This window comes from Pelophylax lessonae, assembly GCF_965119305.1.
Source record: "Pelophylax lessonae genome assembly, chromosome: 3".
NCBI classification, from domain to species: domain Eukaryota; kingdom Metazoa; phylum Chordata; class Amphibia; order Anura; family Ranidae; genus Pelophylax; species Pelophylax lessonae.
The window spans coordinates 106,759,814-106,780,659 of record NC_138770.1 but is presented as its reverse complement, the minus strand read 5'-3'; positions in this window follow the sequence as shown (position 1 = coordinate 106,780,659).

Sequence of the window (20,846 nt, the reverse complement as noted above, 5' to 3'; positions counted from 1 at the left end):
TAAATCGTTTTTTTTTTATTGCAAGGCGCAATTCAACAGTATGCAATGGGTGTATCTCATTATAATGTATGAATGAAAATCTGAAAAATAATTTTTTTACCCTAAATACTGTAAAATAATTATTTTCCCCTCACATTGGTGCTTTTTGAACAGGAGGTTAGAAAAGCAATTTCTGTCTGACATATAGTCTTTAAAGTTAAATATGAAGGAAAAATTATTTTTTCTTTTTTAAATGCAGATTAAGCACACACATATGCACTGAGGTTGCATGAAATGTGCAGCACTGCACGCTTAACAGACTGATAAAAGTTTTTTTTGTTTCTCCCTTCTACTCCTCACTTGGCTCAGGTCAGGGCATAAAGATTGTTCCACTGCACCCCCACACAATACAATCAATGTAGATCATATTCTGATTAAAGCAGATTGTTCCTATCTATGCTTTCCCTACAAGCAATTTCCCCAGGCTATCTGTCCCTCAGCAGCAGCAGTCAGGAACCTCTCCCTAGTATAGTATTAGCAGAGTGATGCAGGGCACTGTGTGACTCCAGCTTATATAGAGTCTTGGTCACATGCTGCACTGGCCTATCACAGCCATGCCATTACTAGACATGGCTGTGATTGCTTCTAGGGCACACTAGATATACGCTTGCTGATTGGCTGTTGAAAGTGCACCAAAACCGCGCCAAAACATTAAAATCACGTTACTGAACAGCGGACAGTACCCGAACATACAGTGAAATGTCCGGGTTCAGGTCCGGGTACCGAATACCCAAAAGTCTGGTACGAACACGAACAATACAGTCCGGGTTTGCTCAACCCTAGTTATCATCATGAATTTACATCACTGGACAGGGTTATCAACAATTGGCATCGCTGGGCGGCGTTATCAATAATTTACATGGCTGGATGGCGTTATCAATAATTTACATCGCTTTACGGAGTTATTAATAATTGGCATCACTGGACTGCGTTATCAATAATTTACATCGCTGGATGGCGTTATCAATCATTGGCATCACTGGATGGCGTTAACAGTAATTTACATTGCAGGATGGCGTTATCAACAATTTCTATCGTTGGACAGCATCATCAGCAATTTACATCACTGGAGGGCGTTATCAATAATTTACATCGCTGGACAGCGTTATCAATAATTGGCATTGATGAATGGCATTATCAAAAATGTATATCGCTGGATGACGTCATCAACAAATTACATCAATGGATGGCGTTATTAATAATTTGTATCAATGGACGGTGTTTTCAATAATTTACATCGCTGGGCGGTGTTATCAATAATTGGCATTGCTGGACGGCGTTATCAACCATTTACATTGCTGGACGGCATTATCAATAATTGGTATCGCTGGACGGCGTTATCAACAATTTACATCACTGGACGGCATTTTCAAAAATTTACATCGCTAGACAGTGTTATCGGTTTACACCGCTGGACGGCATTATTAGCAATTTACATCTTTTGACATCGTTATCAAACATTTACATTGCTGGACGGCGTTATCAGAAATTTACATCGCTAGACAGCGTTATCGGTTTACATCGCCAGACGGCATTATCAGCAATTTACATCTTTGGACGCCGTTATCAAAAATTGACATCGCTGGATGGTGCTATCAATAATTGGCATTGCTGGACAGCGTTATCAGCATTGTACATCTCTAGACGGCATTTTCAATAAATTGCATTAATGGATGGCATTATCAAGTATTTACATTGCTGGAGGGAATTATCAATAATTTACATTGCTGGACGATGTTAACAACAATTGGCTTTGCTGGACAGCATTATCAACAATCTTGGGTTCCCAAGCTTCTTCCTGGCTGGCTTGGCATGGCAATCTTGGGACAGATCTATTTCCCAGGATTTCTCCAAATGCCAAGCCGACCTCTAGGCGAGGACCAACCACTTTTGCTGGATTGTCGCCATTCAAGTGACCAGAGCCTGTGAAGATGGAAGCCCTGTCAGTAGATATTTTAAGGTAAGCCTATCATAATGTGCTAGTATGCTTTTTGCCGCTTCTCTCCCTCCGTGTTCCATTATAGGGGGTTGATCAGAAAGGTTGCTGCGGATATACGAGGGAACTCTGAGTATGGGTCGGTGGATGGAATTACCCTGCCATCTTGTTGTAACCTGCAGTACTCTGTGCAATGGGTTAAAAAGAACCTGTTTAGACAGTCCTACAACTCACTTGTAAAGAGAAGGCTAGTTTTAGTTTTCTATGGGATTAGTAGAGAGGCCTGTTTACTATGACATTCATTGTAAATGCCTATCAAAATGCTTCCCTGCTGTCCTTGCTGAGTTCTTACCTGCTGTCCCGTCTGTGTGCTTCGGCTCGACTGTCAAAGGGGAAAGAAGGTATACCTCTTTTAACGGAGGACAGACAGAAGGACCTGTTCGCCCAAAGCACGTTTAACGGGGTGGACAAGTGCAGGCGTTGGATATGCTCAAGTTCCCAAGCTTCTTCCTGGCCGGTTTGGTATGGCAATCTTGGAACAGATCTAATTCCCAGAATCTCTCCAAATGCCAAGCCCAACTCCTGGAAGTGAGGATCAACCACTTTTTTTTTACAAGTATCTATATATATATAGTGTATATATAGTATGTTTTTTTTAATCCATATATATATAGTATGTTTTTTAAATCCATATATATATGTTTTTTTAATCCCTATATATAGTATGTTTTTTAATCCATATATATATATATATATATATATAGTATGTTTTTTTAATCCCTATATATATAGTATGTTTTTTTTAATCCATATATATATAGTATGTTTTTTTTAATCCCTATATATATATATATATAGTATGTTTTTTTAATCCCTGTATATAGTATGTTTTTTTAATCCATATATATAGTATTTTTTTAATCCATATATATAGTATGTTTTTTTTTAATCCATATATATAGTATGTTTTTTAATCCATATATATATATATATATATATATATATATATATATATATATATATATATATATAGTATGTTTTTTTTAAATCCATATATATAGTATTTTTTTAATCTATATATATATATATAGTATGTTTGTTAGTTTTTTTTACTCATTTGTATAGTATGTTTGTTTTTTAATCCATATATATAGTAGTTTTTTTAATCTATCTATGTATCTATCTATCTATCTATCTATCTATCTATCTATCTATCTATATAGTATGTTTGTTTTTTTAAGCCATATATATGTTTTTTTAAGCCATATATATGTTTTTTAAGCCATATATAAAGTATGTTTTTTTAATCCATACATATATAGTATTGTTTTTTTAATCCATACATATAGTATTGTTTTTTTAATCCATATAAATAGTATTGTTTTTTTAATCCACGTATGTATGTGTGTATGGATATATATATATATATATATATATATATATATATGTATGTTATTGCACGGCGCAATACTACAGTACGCAATGGGTGTATGTCACTGTAACATATGCGGACAGGGCCGCAATCAACTTTTTTTGTCCCCTAAACCTTTTTTTTTTTTTATTGCAAGGCGCAATTCAACAGTATGCAATGGGTGTATCTCATTATAATGTATGAATGAAAAACTGAAAAATAATTTTTTTACCCTAAATACTGTAAAATAATTATTTTCCCCTCACATTGGTGCTTTTTGAACAGGAGGTTAGAAAAGCAATGTCTGTCTGACATACAGTCTTTAAAGTTAAATATGAAGGAAAAATTATTTTTTCTTTTTTAAATGCAGATTAAGCACACACATATGCACTAAGGTTGCATGAAATGTGCAGCACCACACGCTTAACAGACTGATAAAAGTTTTTTTTGTTTCTCCCTTCTACTCCTCACTTGGCTCAGGTCAGGGCATAAAGATTGTTCTACTGCACCCCCACACAATACAATCAATGTAGATCGTATTCTGATTAAAGCAGATTGTTCCTATCTATGCTTTCCCTACAAGCAATTTCCCCAGCCTATCTGTCCCTCAGCAGCAGCAGTCAGGAACCTCTCCCTAGTATAGTATTAGCAGAGTGATGCAGGGCGCTGTGTGACTCCAGCTTATATAGAGTCTTGGTCACATGCTGCACTGGCCTATCACAGCCATGCCATTACTAGACATGGCTGTGATGGCTTCTAGGGCACACTAGATATACGCTTGCTGATTGGCTGTTGAAAGTGCACCAAAACCGCGCCAAAACATTAAAATCACGTTACCGAACAGCGGACAGTACCCGAACATACAGTGAAATGTCCGTGTTCAGGTCCGGGAACCGAATACCCAAAAGTCCGGTACGAACAACAACAATACAGTCCGGGTTCGCTTAACCCTAGTTATCATCATGAATTTACATCACTGGACAGGGTTATCAACAATTGGCATCGCTGGGCGGCGTTATCAATAATTTACATGGCTGGATGGCGTTATCAATAATTTACATCGCTTTACGGAGTTATCAATAATTGGCATCACTGGACGGCGTTATCAATAATTTGCATCGCTGGATGGCGTTATCAATAATTGGCATCACTGGATGGCGTTAACAGTAATTTACATTGCAGGTTGGCGTTATCAACAATTTATATCGTTGGACAACGTCATCAACAATTTACATCACTGGAGGGCGTTATCAATAATTTACATCGCTGGACTGCGTTATCAATAATTTACATCGCTGGACTGCGTTATCAATAATTGGCATTGATGAATGGCATTATCAAAAATTTATAACGCTGGATGGCGTCATCAACAAATTACATCAATGGATGGCGTTATTAATAATTTGTATCAATGGACGGTGTTTTCAATAATTTACATCGCTGGGCGGTGTTATCAATAATTGGCATTGCTGGACGGCGTTATCAACAATTTACATTGCTGGACGGCATTATCAATAATTGGTATCGCTGGACGGCGTTATCAACAATTTACATCACTGGACGGCATTTTCAAAAATTTACATCGCTAGACAGCGTTATCGGTTTACATCGCCAGACGGCATTATCAGCAATTTACATCTTTGGACGCCGTTATCAAAAATTGACATCGCTGGATGGTGCTATCAATAATTGGCATTGCTGGACAGCGTTATCAGCATTGTACATCTCTAGACGGCATTTTCAATAAATTGCATTAATGGATGGCATTATCAAGTATTTACATTGCTGGAGGGAATTATCAATAATTTACATTGCTGGACGATGTTAACAACAATTGGCTTTGCTGGACAGCATTATCAACAATCTTGGGTTCCCAAGCTTCTTCCTGGCTGGCTTGGCATGGCAATCTTGGGACAGATCTATTTCCCAGGATTTCTCCAAATGCCAAGCCGACCTCTAGGCGAGGACCAACCACTTTTGCTGGATTGTCGCCATTCAAGTGACCAGAGCCTGTGAAGATGGAAGCCCTGTCAGTAGATATTTAAGGTAAGCCTATCATAATGTGCTAGTATGCTTTTTGCCGCTTCTCTCCCTCCGTGTTCCATTATAGGGGGTTGACCAGAAAGGTTGCTGCGGATATACGAGGGAACTCTGAGTATGGGTCGGTGGATGGAATTACCCTGCCATCTTGTTGTAACCTGCAGTACTCTGTGCAATGGGTTAAAAAGAACCTGTTTAGACAGTCCTACAACTCACTTGTAAAGAGAAGGCTAGTTTTAGTTTTCTATGGGATTAGTAGAGAGGCCTGTTTACTATGACATTCCTTGTAAATGCCTATCAAAATGCTTCCCTGCTGTCCTTGCTGAGTTCTTACCTGCTGTCCCGTCTGTGTGCTTCGGCTCGACTGTCAAAGGGGAAAGAAGGTATACCTCTTTTAACGGAGGACAGACAGAAGGACCTGTTCGCCCAAAGCACGTTTAACGGGGTGGACAAGTGCAGGCGTTGGATATGCTCAAGTTCCCAAGCTTCTTCCTGGCCGGTTTGGTATGGCAATCTTGGAACAGATCTAATTCCCAGAATCTCTCCAAATGCCAAGCCCAACTCCTGGAAGTGAGGATCAACCACTTTTTTTTTACAAGTATCTATATATATATATATATATATAGTGTATATATAGTATGTTTTTTTTAATCCATATATATATATAGTATGTTTTTTAAATCCATATATATATATTTTTTTAATCCCTATATATAGTATGTTTTTTTAATCCATATATATATATAGTATGTTTTTTTAATCCATATATATAGTTTTTTTTAATCCATATATATATATAGTATGTTTTTTTTAATCCCTATATATATAGTATGTTTTTTAATCCCTGTATATAGTATGTTTTTTTAATCCATATATATAGTATTTTTTAATCCATATATATAGTATGTTTTTTTTTAATCCATATATATAGTATGTTTTTTAATCCATATATATATAGTATGTTTTTTTTTATATCCATATATATAGTATTTTTTAAATATAATATATATATATATATATATATATATATATATATATATATATATATATATATATATATATATATATATATATATATATAGTATGTTTGTTAGTTTTTTTTACTCATTTGTATAGTATGTTTGTTTTTTAATCCATATATATATATAGTAGGTTTTTTTTAATATATCTATATATATAGTATGTTTTTTAAGCCATATATATGTTTTTTAAGCCATATATATGTTTTTTAAGCCATATATAGAGTATGTTTTTTTAATCCATACATGTAGTATTGTTTTTTTAATCCATACATGTAGTATTGTTTTTTTAATCCATATAAATAGTATGTTTTTTTAATCCCTATATATATATATATAGTATGTTTTTTTAATCCATATATATATATAGTATGTTTTTTTTAATCCTTATATATATATATAGTATGTTTTTTTAATCCCTGTATATAGTATGTTTTTTTTAATCCATATATATAGTATTTTTTTAATCCATATATATATATATATATATATATATAATATGTATAGTATGTTTGTTAGTTTTTTTTTTTTTTCTTTTTTTTTTTCAACTATTTTATTTATGCGAGATCACACTTACAGGTTATTTACAAATCAATACATCATTTTTCTTGCATATCCATCACTTTAATGTGATATATCAACAAAACCGAAACAAAACAAAACCCAAAAAGAAAAAAAAAAAAGGAAAAGGGGGGAAGGGGAGGCCACCTTGGATTCACCCAGAATAGTACTACTCAAACCTAGGGACTAATTCCCTGACCTTCTAACTCAGTAATGGCTGTTAAACTCTCGGAGCATAGTAAATTCTTCCCCCGTTCTGTTAAGACAAACCTGTTCCATGCGCCCCATGTTTTATTATAAAATTGCTTTTTAAATTGTGCAGAGAGACGCAAGTCTTCCATTTTATTAATATCTTCAATTTTTCGGGCACAATCACTGATCGTTGGAGGAAGAGGTGTTTTCCAACGTAAGGGTATACAAGATTTAGCTGCGTTCAAAATATGGAACAGGATGGATTTCCTGTAACTCTCAAAGGGCAGGGTGGAAACATGCAGTAAAAAAAAAGCCGCATTATTCGGGATCTCCCTCTCAGAGAATTCTTGGGCTAACGCATACACCTCTCCCCAGAAATGAGCCAGGCGAGGGCATTCCCAAAAAATATGTAAGATGGTCCCCGGTTCCTCCTGGCATCGCCAGCACTGATCTGAGAGACTTGCAGAAAACTTATTCAATAAAAAAGGCACCCGGTACCATCTCGTAAGTAATTTATAATTCATTTCCTTCACTTTGGTACAAACGGGGGTTTCCAATGCCAATGTAATGATATCCCTTTCTTGTTTCACCGTGAACCTACAGTTAAGATCTCTTTCCCATTTATCCAGGCAGGGTAATCGTTTGCCCTCTGGAGGCAACGCCAATAAATGGTAAACTTTAGATAATAAATTCGGTAATACGTCATTACCCACACAGTATTTTTCAAACGACGTTAGGTCCCTAGTCAATGACTTAGGAGCAGGAAGAGTTTGTAAAAAGTGATGCAGCTGGATGGCGTTCCAAAATGGTAGACGATAGGGGCCGGATGGGTCGGTAAGGCCTACGATAGTAGGCCAGTTATTGTCCCAAATGAAAGTTGAGGCCTGTCCAAAACCCTTTTTCTTCAAGTCTCGTAAAGGTTGAACTGTAATCCCCGGGGCAAAGGCTGGGTTACCCAGTACTGGAATCAGTGGAGAATCAACTGAAGTTAGCACTGATCGTTTTATTAGTGATCTCGCGACCTTTAAAGTTGAACCGATTATAGGGTGTTGCACAATATCTTGGGGTAGATATTTATAACACCATATAGCCCCTCCTAAGTCTGCCTCTGATTGTAGTTGTTCAATCTGTGCCCATTGTTTAAAGCTGGAATGTCGTCTCCAGTCAATAATTCTTTCTAAGTGCGATGCCTGATAATATTTATAAACCTCTGGGAGAGCTAAACCACCTTTTGACTTAGGCCAAGAAAGCTGGGCACGGGAGATACGAGGTTTTTTTTTGGCCCAAATGAAGCGAGTAAATAGCGAGTGGACTTTTTTAAAAAAAGAGGGGGGGGGGGTGGCAATCGGTAGTGTCTGGAATAAATAGAGCAACTTGGGGAGTATGCACATCTTTAAAAGATTGCATCTCCCGAACCATGAATGTAACCCTGTTTGCCAACCTTCCAAGAGTCCGCTTATACTGGTTAGTTGAGCGGGGAAATTGACCTTATAAGTTGCGACTAAGTCCGAAGGGATGTTTACGCCCAGGTACTGAAGAGCTATATCAGTCCATCTAAACGATGTAGTGGATTTAAGATGGAAGAGTGCACTAGACGTTATACCAATACCCATGGCTTCCGATTTGTTATAGTTTATTTTCAGATTAGATAATCTTCCGTAAATATCGAATTCACGTAAGAGATTTGGTATGGAAGTCATTGGTTTTGTTAGTGAGAATAATAGGTCATCGGCATATGCCGAGACCTTGTGCTCCGTCTTCTCTACCGAAATCCCTGAGATATCGGAATTTAAACGTACCCTACGTATAAAGGGTTCTAAGGTCAAAACAAAAAGTAAGGGGGATAACGGGCAACCCTGACGCGTGCCATTAACTATATGGAATGAGTCAGAGAGAAGCCCGTTAGCCTTTACTTGCGCTGAAGGGTCAGAGTAGACTTGGGAGATCCAGGATATCATATTTGCCCCCAAGCCAATCTGTCGTAAGACTGCAAACATGAACCGCCAGTTGACCCGGTCGAAAGCTTTTTCAGCATCGGTGCTCAAAAAAATGCTAGGTGTATTAGATTTCGCAGCTATATGAACAAGATTTAGTACTTTAATAGTATTATCTCTTGCCTCCCTCTTTGGGATAAATCCCACTTGGTCCAAATGGATCAATGATTCCAGATGGGGCGAGAGTCGTAGTGCCAGGAGTTTCGTGAAAATTTTCAAATCAGAATTTAAAAGGGATATTGGGCGATAGCTGCCGCATACTGATAACTCCTTCCCTTCTTTTGGGATAAGGGATACATGAGCCCTCAGGGTGTCAGGGTGAAGAGAAGCACTCAGTCCTAAGTCATTGAATAGGGAAACCATATGAGGGCCAAGTATCGGAAAAAATTTACAATAAGATACTGAAAAACCGTCAGGCCCAGGAGCCGAATCCAGCTTCATGGAGTTTAGTGCACACCTTAGTTCCTCTAGAGATATTTTCCTCTCAAGTTCTTGTTGAACTTCTGGCGAGAGAGCTGGGAGCTCAGCTGACGTAATATATTCGTCCATTTGGGATAACGGTACCTTACTATCTGGTAAATCATATAAAGATGCAAAAAAATCGCGAAAGGTCTGAGTTATCTGTTGTGGCAGGGACATTTTCTGTCCTGATGGGGTAAGAATATGCGGGATATACACTACCCGCCTCTGTTCCCGTACTGAGTGTGCCAATAGTTTTCCACATTTATCTCCTGAGATGTAGGTATGCTGACGGCACTTCTGCAGGTCTGCCTTCACTTTAAAATATAGAAGATCGGTAACTTGTTTGCGTAGTGAAAATAATTCCTGTTCTACCTCTAAACTTTGACGTTTTTTATGTATTGATTCTAAATCATGTATCCTAATAAAGAGAGAGTTCAGGATTTCATTTCTCGTTTTCTTAATATGGGCGCCGTTCTTAATTAAGATCCCCCTGATTACTGCTTTGTGTGCTTCCCACACCACGCCTTTATCGCAGTCCGACGATTTGTTAGTAGAAAAATAGAAATCAAGTTCTTTAAATACCTCCTCAACTACTGACTGATTTTGTAAAAGGCTCTCATTAAGTTTCCAGAATCGCATACCTGTCGAAGCCACCTCCGACAGGGCGTAATTTAATGATATCGCTGCATGGTCTGAGTACGTGATAGACTCTATACTGGTCTTTTTAACTGCATGTAGATCTCGGTGTGGAATTAAAAAAAAATCTATCCTAGAATAGGATCTATGTGGGTGTGAGAAAAAAGTATAATCCCTTTCTCCAGAATGTTGCATACGCCATATATCTACAAGTTGGTTATTGTGTATCGTCTGCAAGATCCGCTTATGTATGCCAGGAGAGACCGAGGAGCGCCCTGTTGAGGTATCAACTGCGGGAATCAGTGATATATTGAAATCACCCCCGACGATCAGTCGCCCTTCTGAGAATTTTGCTAGTTTAGAAAGAGTACGTATGATAAAATGATCTTGATTATCATTAGGTGCATAAAGCGTCGCCAGGGTGACCACAACATCTCCCACCCTGCCCTTGAGGAACAAGAAACGACCCTGGTCATCCTTGTAAGTCTGAGTTAGTGACCATGGTACCCTACCCGAAATTAGTATTGATACGCCCCTAGATTTTGCCGTCGCGCTGGTCGAATTGTAAGTCAGTGGGTAGTGCCGATTTCTCAAGGCCGGTAGTCTATCCTCCCTAAAATGGGTCTCCTGGATAAAAGCTATATCCACTTTACTATGTCTAAGGTCATTGAGTAACAACTTTCGCTTTTGTGGGATATTAAGTCCCTTTGCATTTAATGAGAAAATCCTGAGTGAATCCATCTGACCAAAAGAAAAAAGAAAAAAAAAAAAAAAAAACCTAAGTACGCAGAAAACCTGTGCAATGCGCATTAAGGTGAATCTCACCTAAAAAAAAATGCGCGGGCCTAAAAGGGGCGGTAAGGAGGAAAGAGAGCAAGTAAATTTAGAATCCCATTCTCAATCGACCGGACCAGCTAATTTTCCAAGTATGTTCATATACAAAATATCTACGTATACAGTATGGCACATAAAAAAAAACAAAAAAAAAACATGTTTCACAGCACTTTCCAAAAATGTGAGAGAACAAAAAAAAAGGCAAATAGCGACAGAGAAACACATCACCGTGAAAAAAAAAAAATCACACAATTTCAAAATCACCATTCTTGCATGGGCAGTTTGGATGTACCAATCCCGTAGAGGAAGAGGGCAAGAAAAGGGAGGAGAGAAGAAAAAAAAAAAAAGCCCACAGGAGGGGGCGGGGGAACAGAAACAGGGGCAGGTATCTATAAACTCCGTTGCACCCTTAATGTAGCCCCCACATAGCCACTGGAGGTATTCAACTACGTTTTAGGGGTAGAGATAGATCCGCCCTGCCCAGTACCTAGTTTAATGTATTCCCTTGCAAACATTGTAACCCCGCCTCTCAATGTTTCTGTAACGCTTCCTTTCCCCTTTCTCCCTCCTCTCCCCCCCCCCTTTCTGCCCGTCCTTCCCTTCTTTAAATAAATTACCTTAAATGGCAATGGATAGAAGAGAGAGGAAAGAGGAAAAAGTTAGTTAGTGTTAGTTTTTTTTACTCATTTGTATAGTATGTTTTTTTTTAATCCATATATATATATAGTAGGTTTTATTTAATCTATATATATATATATATATATATATATATATATATATATATATATATATATATATATATAGTATGTTTTTTTTTAAAATCCATATATATAGTATTTTTTTAATCCATATATATATATATATATATATATATATATATATATATATATATAGTATGTTAGTTTTTTTTACTCATTTGTATAGTATGTTTGTTTTTTAATCCATATATATATATATAGTAGGTTGTTTTTAATCTATCTATCTATCTATCTATCTATCTATCTATCTATCTATATATATATATATATATATATATATATATATATATATATATATAGTATGTTTTTTTAAGCCATATATATGTTTTTTTAAGCCATATATAGAGTATGTTTTTTTAAGCCATACATATAGTATTGTTTTTTTAATCCATACATATAGTATTGTTTTTTTAATCCATATATATAGTATGTTTTTTTTTAATTCACATATGTATGTGTGTATATATATATATATATATATATATATATATATATATATATATATATATATATATATATATATATATATATGTTATTGCACGGCGCAATACTACAGTACGCAATGGGTGTATGTCACTGTAACATATGCGGACATGGCCGCAATTAACTTTTTTTGTCCCCTAAATTTTTTTTTTTTATTGCAAGGCGCAATTCAACAGTATGCAATGGGTGTATCTCATTATAATGTATGAATGAAAAACTGAAAAATAATTTTTTTACCCTAAATACTGTAAAATAATTATTTTCCCCTCACATTGGTGCTTTTTGAACAGGAGGTTAGAAAAGCAATGTCTGTCTGACATACAGTCTTTAAAGTTAAATATGAAGGAAAAATTATTTTTTCTTTTTTAAATGCAGATTAAGCACACACATATGCACTGAGGTTGCATGAAATGTGCAGCACCGCACGCTTAACAGACTGATAAAAGTTTTTTTTGTTTCTCCCTTCTACTCCTCACTTGGCTCAGGTCAGGGCATAAAGATTGTTCTACTGCACCCCCACACAATACAATCAATGTAGATTGTATTCTGATTAAAGCAGATTGTTCCTATCTATGCTTTCCTTACAAGCAATTTCCCCAGCCTATCTGTCCCTCAGCAGCAGCAGTCAGGAACCTCTCCCTGGTATAGTATTAGCAGAGTGATGCAGGGCGCTGTGTGACTCCAGCTTATATAGAGTCTTGGTCACATGCTGCACTGGCCTATCACAGCCATGCCATTACTAGACATGGCTGTGATGGCTTCTAGGGCACACTAGATATACGCTTGCTGATTGGCTGTTGAAAGTGCACCAAAACAGCGCCAAAACATTAAAATCACGTTACCGAACAGCGGACAGTACCCGAACATACAGTGAAATGTCCGTGTTCAGGTCTGGGAACCGAATACCCAAAAGTCCGGTACGAACACGAACAATACAGTCCGGGTTCGCTCAACCCTAGTTATCATCATGAATTTACATCACTGGACAGGGTTATCAACAATTGGCATCGCTGGGCGGCGTTATCAATAATTTACATGGCTGGATGGCGTTATCAATAATTTACATCGCTGGATGGCGTTATCAATCATTGGCATCACTGGATGGCGTTAACAGTAATTTACATTGCAGGATGGATTTATCAACAATTTATATAGTTGGACAGCGTCATCAGCAATTTACATCACTGGAGGGCATTATCAATAATTTACATCGCTGGACAGCGTTATCAATAATTGGCATTGATGAATGGCATTATCAAAAATGTATATCGCTGGATGACGTCATCAACAAATTACATCAATGGATGGCGTTATTAATAATTTGTATCAATGGACGGTGTTTTCAATAATTTACATCGCTGGGCGGTGTTATCAATAATTGGCATTGCTGGACGGCGTTATCAACCATTTACATTGCTGGACAGCATTATCAATAATTGGTATCGCTGGACGGCGTTATCAACAATTTACATCACTGGACAGCATTTTCAAAAATTTACATCGCTAGACAGCGTTATCGGTTTACACCGCTGGACGGCATTATTAGCAATTTACATCTTTTGACATCGTTATCAAACATTTACATTGCTGGACAGCGTTATCAGGAATTTACATCGCTAGACAGCGTTATCGGTTTACATCGCCAGACGGCATTATCAGCAATTTACATCTTTAGACGCCGTTATCAAAAATTGACATCGCTGGGTGGTGCTATCAATAATTGGCATTGCTGGACAGCGTTATCAGCATTGTACATCTCTAGACGGCATTTTCAATAAATTGCATTAATGGATGGCATTACCAAGAATTTACATTGCTGGAGGGAATTATCAATAATTTACATTGCTGGACGATGTTAACAACAATTGGCTTTGCTGGACAGCATTATCAACAATTTTGGGTTCCCAAGCTTCTTCCTGGCTGGCTTGGCATGGCAATCTTGGGACAGATCTATTTCCCAGGATTTCTCCAAATGCCAAGCCGACCTCTAGGCGAGGACCAACCACTTTTGCTGGATTGTCGCCATTCAAGTGACCAGAGCCTGTGAAGATGGAAGCCCTGTCAGTAGATATTTAAGGTAAGCCTATCATAATGTGCTAGTATGCTTTTTGCCGCTTCTCTCCCTCAGTGTTCCATGATAGGGGGTTGATCAGAAAGGTTGCTGCGGATATACGAGGGAACTCTGAGTATGGGTCGGTGGATGGAATTACCCTGCCATCTTGTTGTAACCTGCAGTACTCTGTGCAATGGGTTAAAAAGAACCTGTTTAGACAGTCCTACAACTCACTTGTAAAGAGAAGGCTAGTTTTAGTTTTCTATGGGATTAGTAGAGAGGCCTGTTTACTATGACATTCATTGTAAATGCCTATCAAAATGCTTCCCTGCTGTCCTTGCTGAGTTCTTACCTGCTGTCCCGTCTGTGTGCTTCGGCTCGACTGTCAAAGGGGAAAGAAGGTATACCTCTTTTAACGGAGGACAGACAGAAGGACCTGTTCGCCCAAAGCACGTTTAACGGGGTGGATAAGTGCAGGCGTTGGATATGCTCAAGTTCCCAAGCTTATTCCTGGCCGGTTTGGTATGGCAATCTTGGAACAGATCTAATTCCCAGAATCTCTCCAAATGCCAAGCCTGACTCCTGGAAGTGAGGATCAACCACTTTTTTTACAAGTATCTATATATATATATATATATATAGTGTATATATAGTATGTTTTTTTTAATCCATATATATATATATATATAGTATGTTTTTTTAATCCATATATATAGTATGTTTTTTAAATCCATATATATATGTTTTTTTAATCCCTATATATAGTATATTTTTTTAATCCATATATATATATATATATATATATATATATATATATATATATATATATATATATATATATATATATAATGTATGTTTTTTTAATCCCTATATATATATAGTATGTTTTTTTTAAATCCCTATATATATAGTATGTTTTTTAAATCCATATATATATGTTTTTTTAATCCCTATATATAGTATATTTTTTTAATCCATATATATATATATATATATATATATATATAATGTATGTTTTTTTAATCCCTATATATATATAGTATGCTTTTTTTAAATCCCTATATATATAGTGTGTTTTTTTAATCCCTGTATATAGTATGTTTTTTTTAATCCATATATATAGTATTTTTTTAATCCAGATATATAGCATGTTTTTTTTTTAATCCATATATATATAGTATGTTTTTTTAATCCATATATATATATATATATATATAGTATGTTTTTTTTTAAATCCATATATATAGTATTTTTTTAATCCATATATATATATATATATATATATATATATATATATATATATATATATAGTGTGTATATATAGTATGTTTTTTTTAATCCATATATATATATATATATATAGTATGTTTTTTTAATCCATATATATAGTATGTTTTTTAAATCCATATATATATGTTTTTTAATCCCTATATATATAGTATATTTTTTTAATCCATATATATATATATATATATATATATATATATATATATATATAGTATGTTTTTTTAATCCCTATATATATATAGTATGTTTTTTATAATCCATATATATAGTATGCTTTTTTTAAATCCCTATATATACAGTGTGTTTTTTTAATCCCTGTATATAGTATGTTTTTTTAATCCATATATATAGTATTTTTTTTAATCCAGATATATAGCATGTTTTTTTTTTTAATCCATATATATAGTATGTTTTTTTTTTAATCCATATATATAGTATTTTTTTAATCCATATATATAGTATGTTTGTTTTTTAATCCATATATATATATATATAGTAGGTTTTTTTAATCTATCTATCTGTCTATCTGTCTATCTGTCTATCTATCTATCTATCTATATATATATATATATATATATATATATATATATATATATATATATATATAGTATGTTTTTTTAAGCCATATATATGTTTTTTAAGCCATATATAGAGTGTTTTTTTAATCCATACATATAGTAATGTTTTTTTAATCCATACATATAGTATTGTTTTTTTAATCCATATATATAGTATGTTTTTTTTTAATCCACGTATGTATGTGTGTGTATATATATATATATATATATATATATATATATATATATATATATATATATATATATATATTGTATATATATATATATATATGTATGTTATTGCACGGCACAATACTACAGTACGCAATGGGTGTATGTCACTGTAACATATGCGGACAGGGCCGCAATCAACTTTTTTTGTCCCCTAAATCGTTTTTTTTTTATTGCAAGGCGCAATTCAACAGTATGCAATGGGTGTATGTCATTATAATGTATGAATGAAAATCTGAAAAATAATTTTTTTACCCTAAATACTGTAAAATAATTATTTTCCCCTCACATTGGTGCTTTTTGAACAGGAGGTTAGAAAAGCAATGTCTGTCTGACATACAGTCTTTAAAGTTAAATATGAAGGAAAAATTATTTTTTCTTTTTTAAATGCAGATTAAGCATACACATATGCACTGAGGTTGCATGAAATGTGCAGCACCGCACGCTTAACAGACTGATAAAAGTTTTTTTGTTTCTCCCTTCTACTCCTCACTTGGCTCAGGTCAGGGCATAAAGATTGTTCTACTGCACCCCCACACAATACAATCAATGTAGATCGTATTCTGATTAAAGCAGATTGTTCCTATCTATGCTTTCCCTACAAGCAATTTCCCCAGCCTATCTGTCCCTCAGCAGCAGCAGTCAGGAACCTCTCCCTAGTATAGTATTAGCAGAGTGATGCAGGGCGCTGTGTGACTCCAGCTTATATAGAGTCTTGGTCACATGCTGCACTGGCCTATCACAGCCATGCCATTACTAGACATGGCTGTGATGGCTTCTAGGGCACACTAGATATACGCTTGCTGATTGGCTGTTGAAAGTGCACCAAAACAGCGCCAAAACATTAAAATCACGTTACCGAACAGCGGACAGTACCCGAACATACAGTGAAATGTCCGGATTCAGGTCCGGGTACCGAATACCCAAAAGTCCGGTACGAACACGAACAATACAGTCCGGGTACGCTCAACCCTAGTTATCATCATGAATTTACATCACTGGACAGGGTTATCAACAATTGGCATCGCTGGGCGGCGTTATCAATAATTTACATGGCTGGATGGCGTTATCAATAATTTACATCGCTTTACGGAGTTATCAATAATTGGCATCACTGGACGGCGTTATCAATAATTTACATCGCTGGATGGCGTTATCAATAATTGTCATCACTGGATGGCGTTAACAGTAATTTACATTGCAGGATGGCGTTATCAACAATTTATATCGTTGGACAGCGTCATCAGCAATTTACATCACTGCAGGGCGTTATCAATAATTTACATCGCTGGACAGCGTTATCAATAATTGGCATTGATGAATGGCATTATCAAAAATGTATATCGCTGGATGACGTCATCAACAAATTACATCAATGGATGGCGTTATTAATAATTTGTATCAATGGACGGTGTTTTCAATAATTTACATCGCTGGGCGGTGTTATCAATAATTGGCATTGCTGGACGGCGTTATCAACCATTTACATTGCTGGACGGCATTATCAATAATTGGTATCGCTGGACGGCGTTATCAACAATTTACATCACTGGACGGCATTTTCAGAAATTTACATCGCTAGACAGCGTTATCGGTTTACACCGCTGGACGCCATTATTAGCAATTTACATCTTTTGACATCGTTATCAAACATTTACATTGCTGGACGGCGTTATCAGGAATTTACATCGCTAGACAGCGTTATCGGTTTACATCGCCAGACGGCATTATCAGCAATTTACATCTTTGGACGCCGTTATCAAAAATTGACATCGCTGGATGGTGCTATCAATAATTGGCATTGCTGGACAGCGTTATCAGCATTGTACATCTCTAGACGGCATTTTCAATGTCTGTCTGACATACAGTCTTTAAAGTTAAATATGAAGGAAAAATTATTTTTTCTTTTTTTAAATGCAGATTAAGCATACACATATGCACTGAGGTTGCATGAAATGTGCAGCACCGCACGCTTAACAGACTGATAAAAGTTTTTTTGTTTCTCCCTTCTACTCCTCACTTGGCTCAGGTCAGGGCATAAAGATTGTTCTACTGCACCCCCACACAATACAATCAATGTAGATCGTATTCTGATTAAAGCAGATTGTTCCTATCTATGCTTTCCCTACAAGCAATTTCCCCAGCCTATCTGTCCCTCAGCAGCAGCAGTCAGGAACCTCTCCCTAGTATAGTATTAGCAGAGTGATGCAGGGCGCTGTGTGACTCCAGCTTATATAGAGTCTTGGTCACATGCTGCACTGGCCTATCACAGCCATGCCATTACTAGACATGGCTGTGATGGCTTCTAGGGCACACTAGATATACGCTTGCTGATTGGCTGTTGAAAGTGCACCAAAACAGCGCCAAAACATTAAAATCACGTTACCGAACAGCGGACAGTACCCGAACATACAGTGAAATGTCCGGATTCAGGTCCGGGTACCGAATACCCAAAAGTCCGGTACGAACACGAACAATACAGTCCGGGTACGCTCAACCCTAGTTATCATCATGAATTTACATCACTGGACAGGGTTATCAACAATTGGCATCGCTGGGCGGCGTTATCAATAATTTACATGGCTGGATGGCGTTATCAATAATTTACATCGCTTTACGGAGTTATCAATAATTGGCATCACTGGACGGCGTTATCAATAATTTACATCGCTGGATGGCGTTATCAATAATTGTCATCACTGGATGGCGTTAACAGTAATTTACATTGCAGGATGGCGTTATCAACAATTTATATCGTTGGACAGCGTCATCAGCAATTTACATCACTGCAGAGCGTTATCAATAATTTACATCGCTGGACAGCGTTATCAATAATTGGCATTGATGAATGGCATTATCAAAAATGTATATCGCTGGATGACGTCATCAACAAATTACATCAATGGATGGCGTTATTAATAATTTGTATCAATGGACGGTGTTTTCAATAATTTACATCGCTGGGCGGTGTTATCAATAATTGGCATTGCTGGACGGCGTTATCAACCATTTACATTGCTGGACGGCATTATCAATAATTGGTATCGCTGGACGGCGTTATCAACAATTTACATCACTGGACGGCATTTTCAGAAATTTACATCGCTAGACAGCGTTATCGGTTTACACCGCTGGACGCCATTATTAGCAATTTACATCTTTTGACATCGTTATCAAACATTTACATTGCTGGACGGCGTTATCAGGAATTTACATCGCTAGACAGCGTTATCGGTTTACATCGCCAGACGGCATTATCAGCAATTTACATCTTTGGACGCCGTTATCAAAAATTGACATCGCTGGATGGTGCTATCAATAATTGGCATTGCTGGACAGCGTTATCAGCATTGTACATCTCTAGACGGCATTTTCAATAAATTGCATTAATGGATGGCATTATCAAGAATTTACATTGCTGGAGGGAATTATCAATAATTTACATTGCTGGACGATGTTAACAACAATTGGCTTTGCTGGACAGCATTATCAACAATCTTGGGTTCCCAAGCTTCTTCCTGGCTGGCTTGGCATGGCAATCTTGGGACAGATCTATTTCCCAGGATTTCTCCAAATGCCAAGCCGACCTCTAGGCGAGGACCAACCACTTTTGCTGGATTGTCGCCATTCAAGTGACCAGAGCCTGTGAAGATGGAAGCCCTGTCAGTAGATATTTAAGGTAAGCCTATCATAATGTGCTAGTATGCTTTTTGCCGCTTCTCTCCCTCAGTGTTCCATTATAGGGGGTTGATCAGAAAGGTTGCTGCGGATATACGAGGGAACTCTGAGTATGGGTCGGTGGATGGAATTACCCTGCCATCTTGTTGTAACCTGCAGTACTCTGTGCAATGGGTTAAAAAGAACCTGTTTAGACAGTCCTACAACTCACTTGTAAAGAGAAGGCTAGTTTTAGTTTTCTATGGGATTAGTAGAGAGGCCTGTTTACTATGACATTCATTGTAAATGCCTATCAAAATGCTTCCCTGCTGTCCTTGCTGAGTTCTTACCTGCTGTCCCGTCTGTGTGCTTCGGCTCGACTGTCAAAGGGGAAAGAAGGTATACCTCTTTTAACGGAGAACAGACAGAAGGACCTGTTCGCCCAAAGCACGTTTAACGGGGCGGACAAGTGCAGGCGTTGGATATGCTCAAGTTCCCAAGCTTCTTCCTGGCCGGTTTGGTATGGCAATCTTGGAACAGATCTAATTCCCAGAATCTCTCCAAATGCCAAGCCCAACTCCTGGAAGTGAGGATCAACCACTTTTTTTTTACAAGTATCTATATATATATATATATATATATATATATATATATATATATATATATATATATATATATATATATATATATATATAT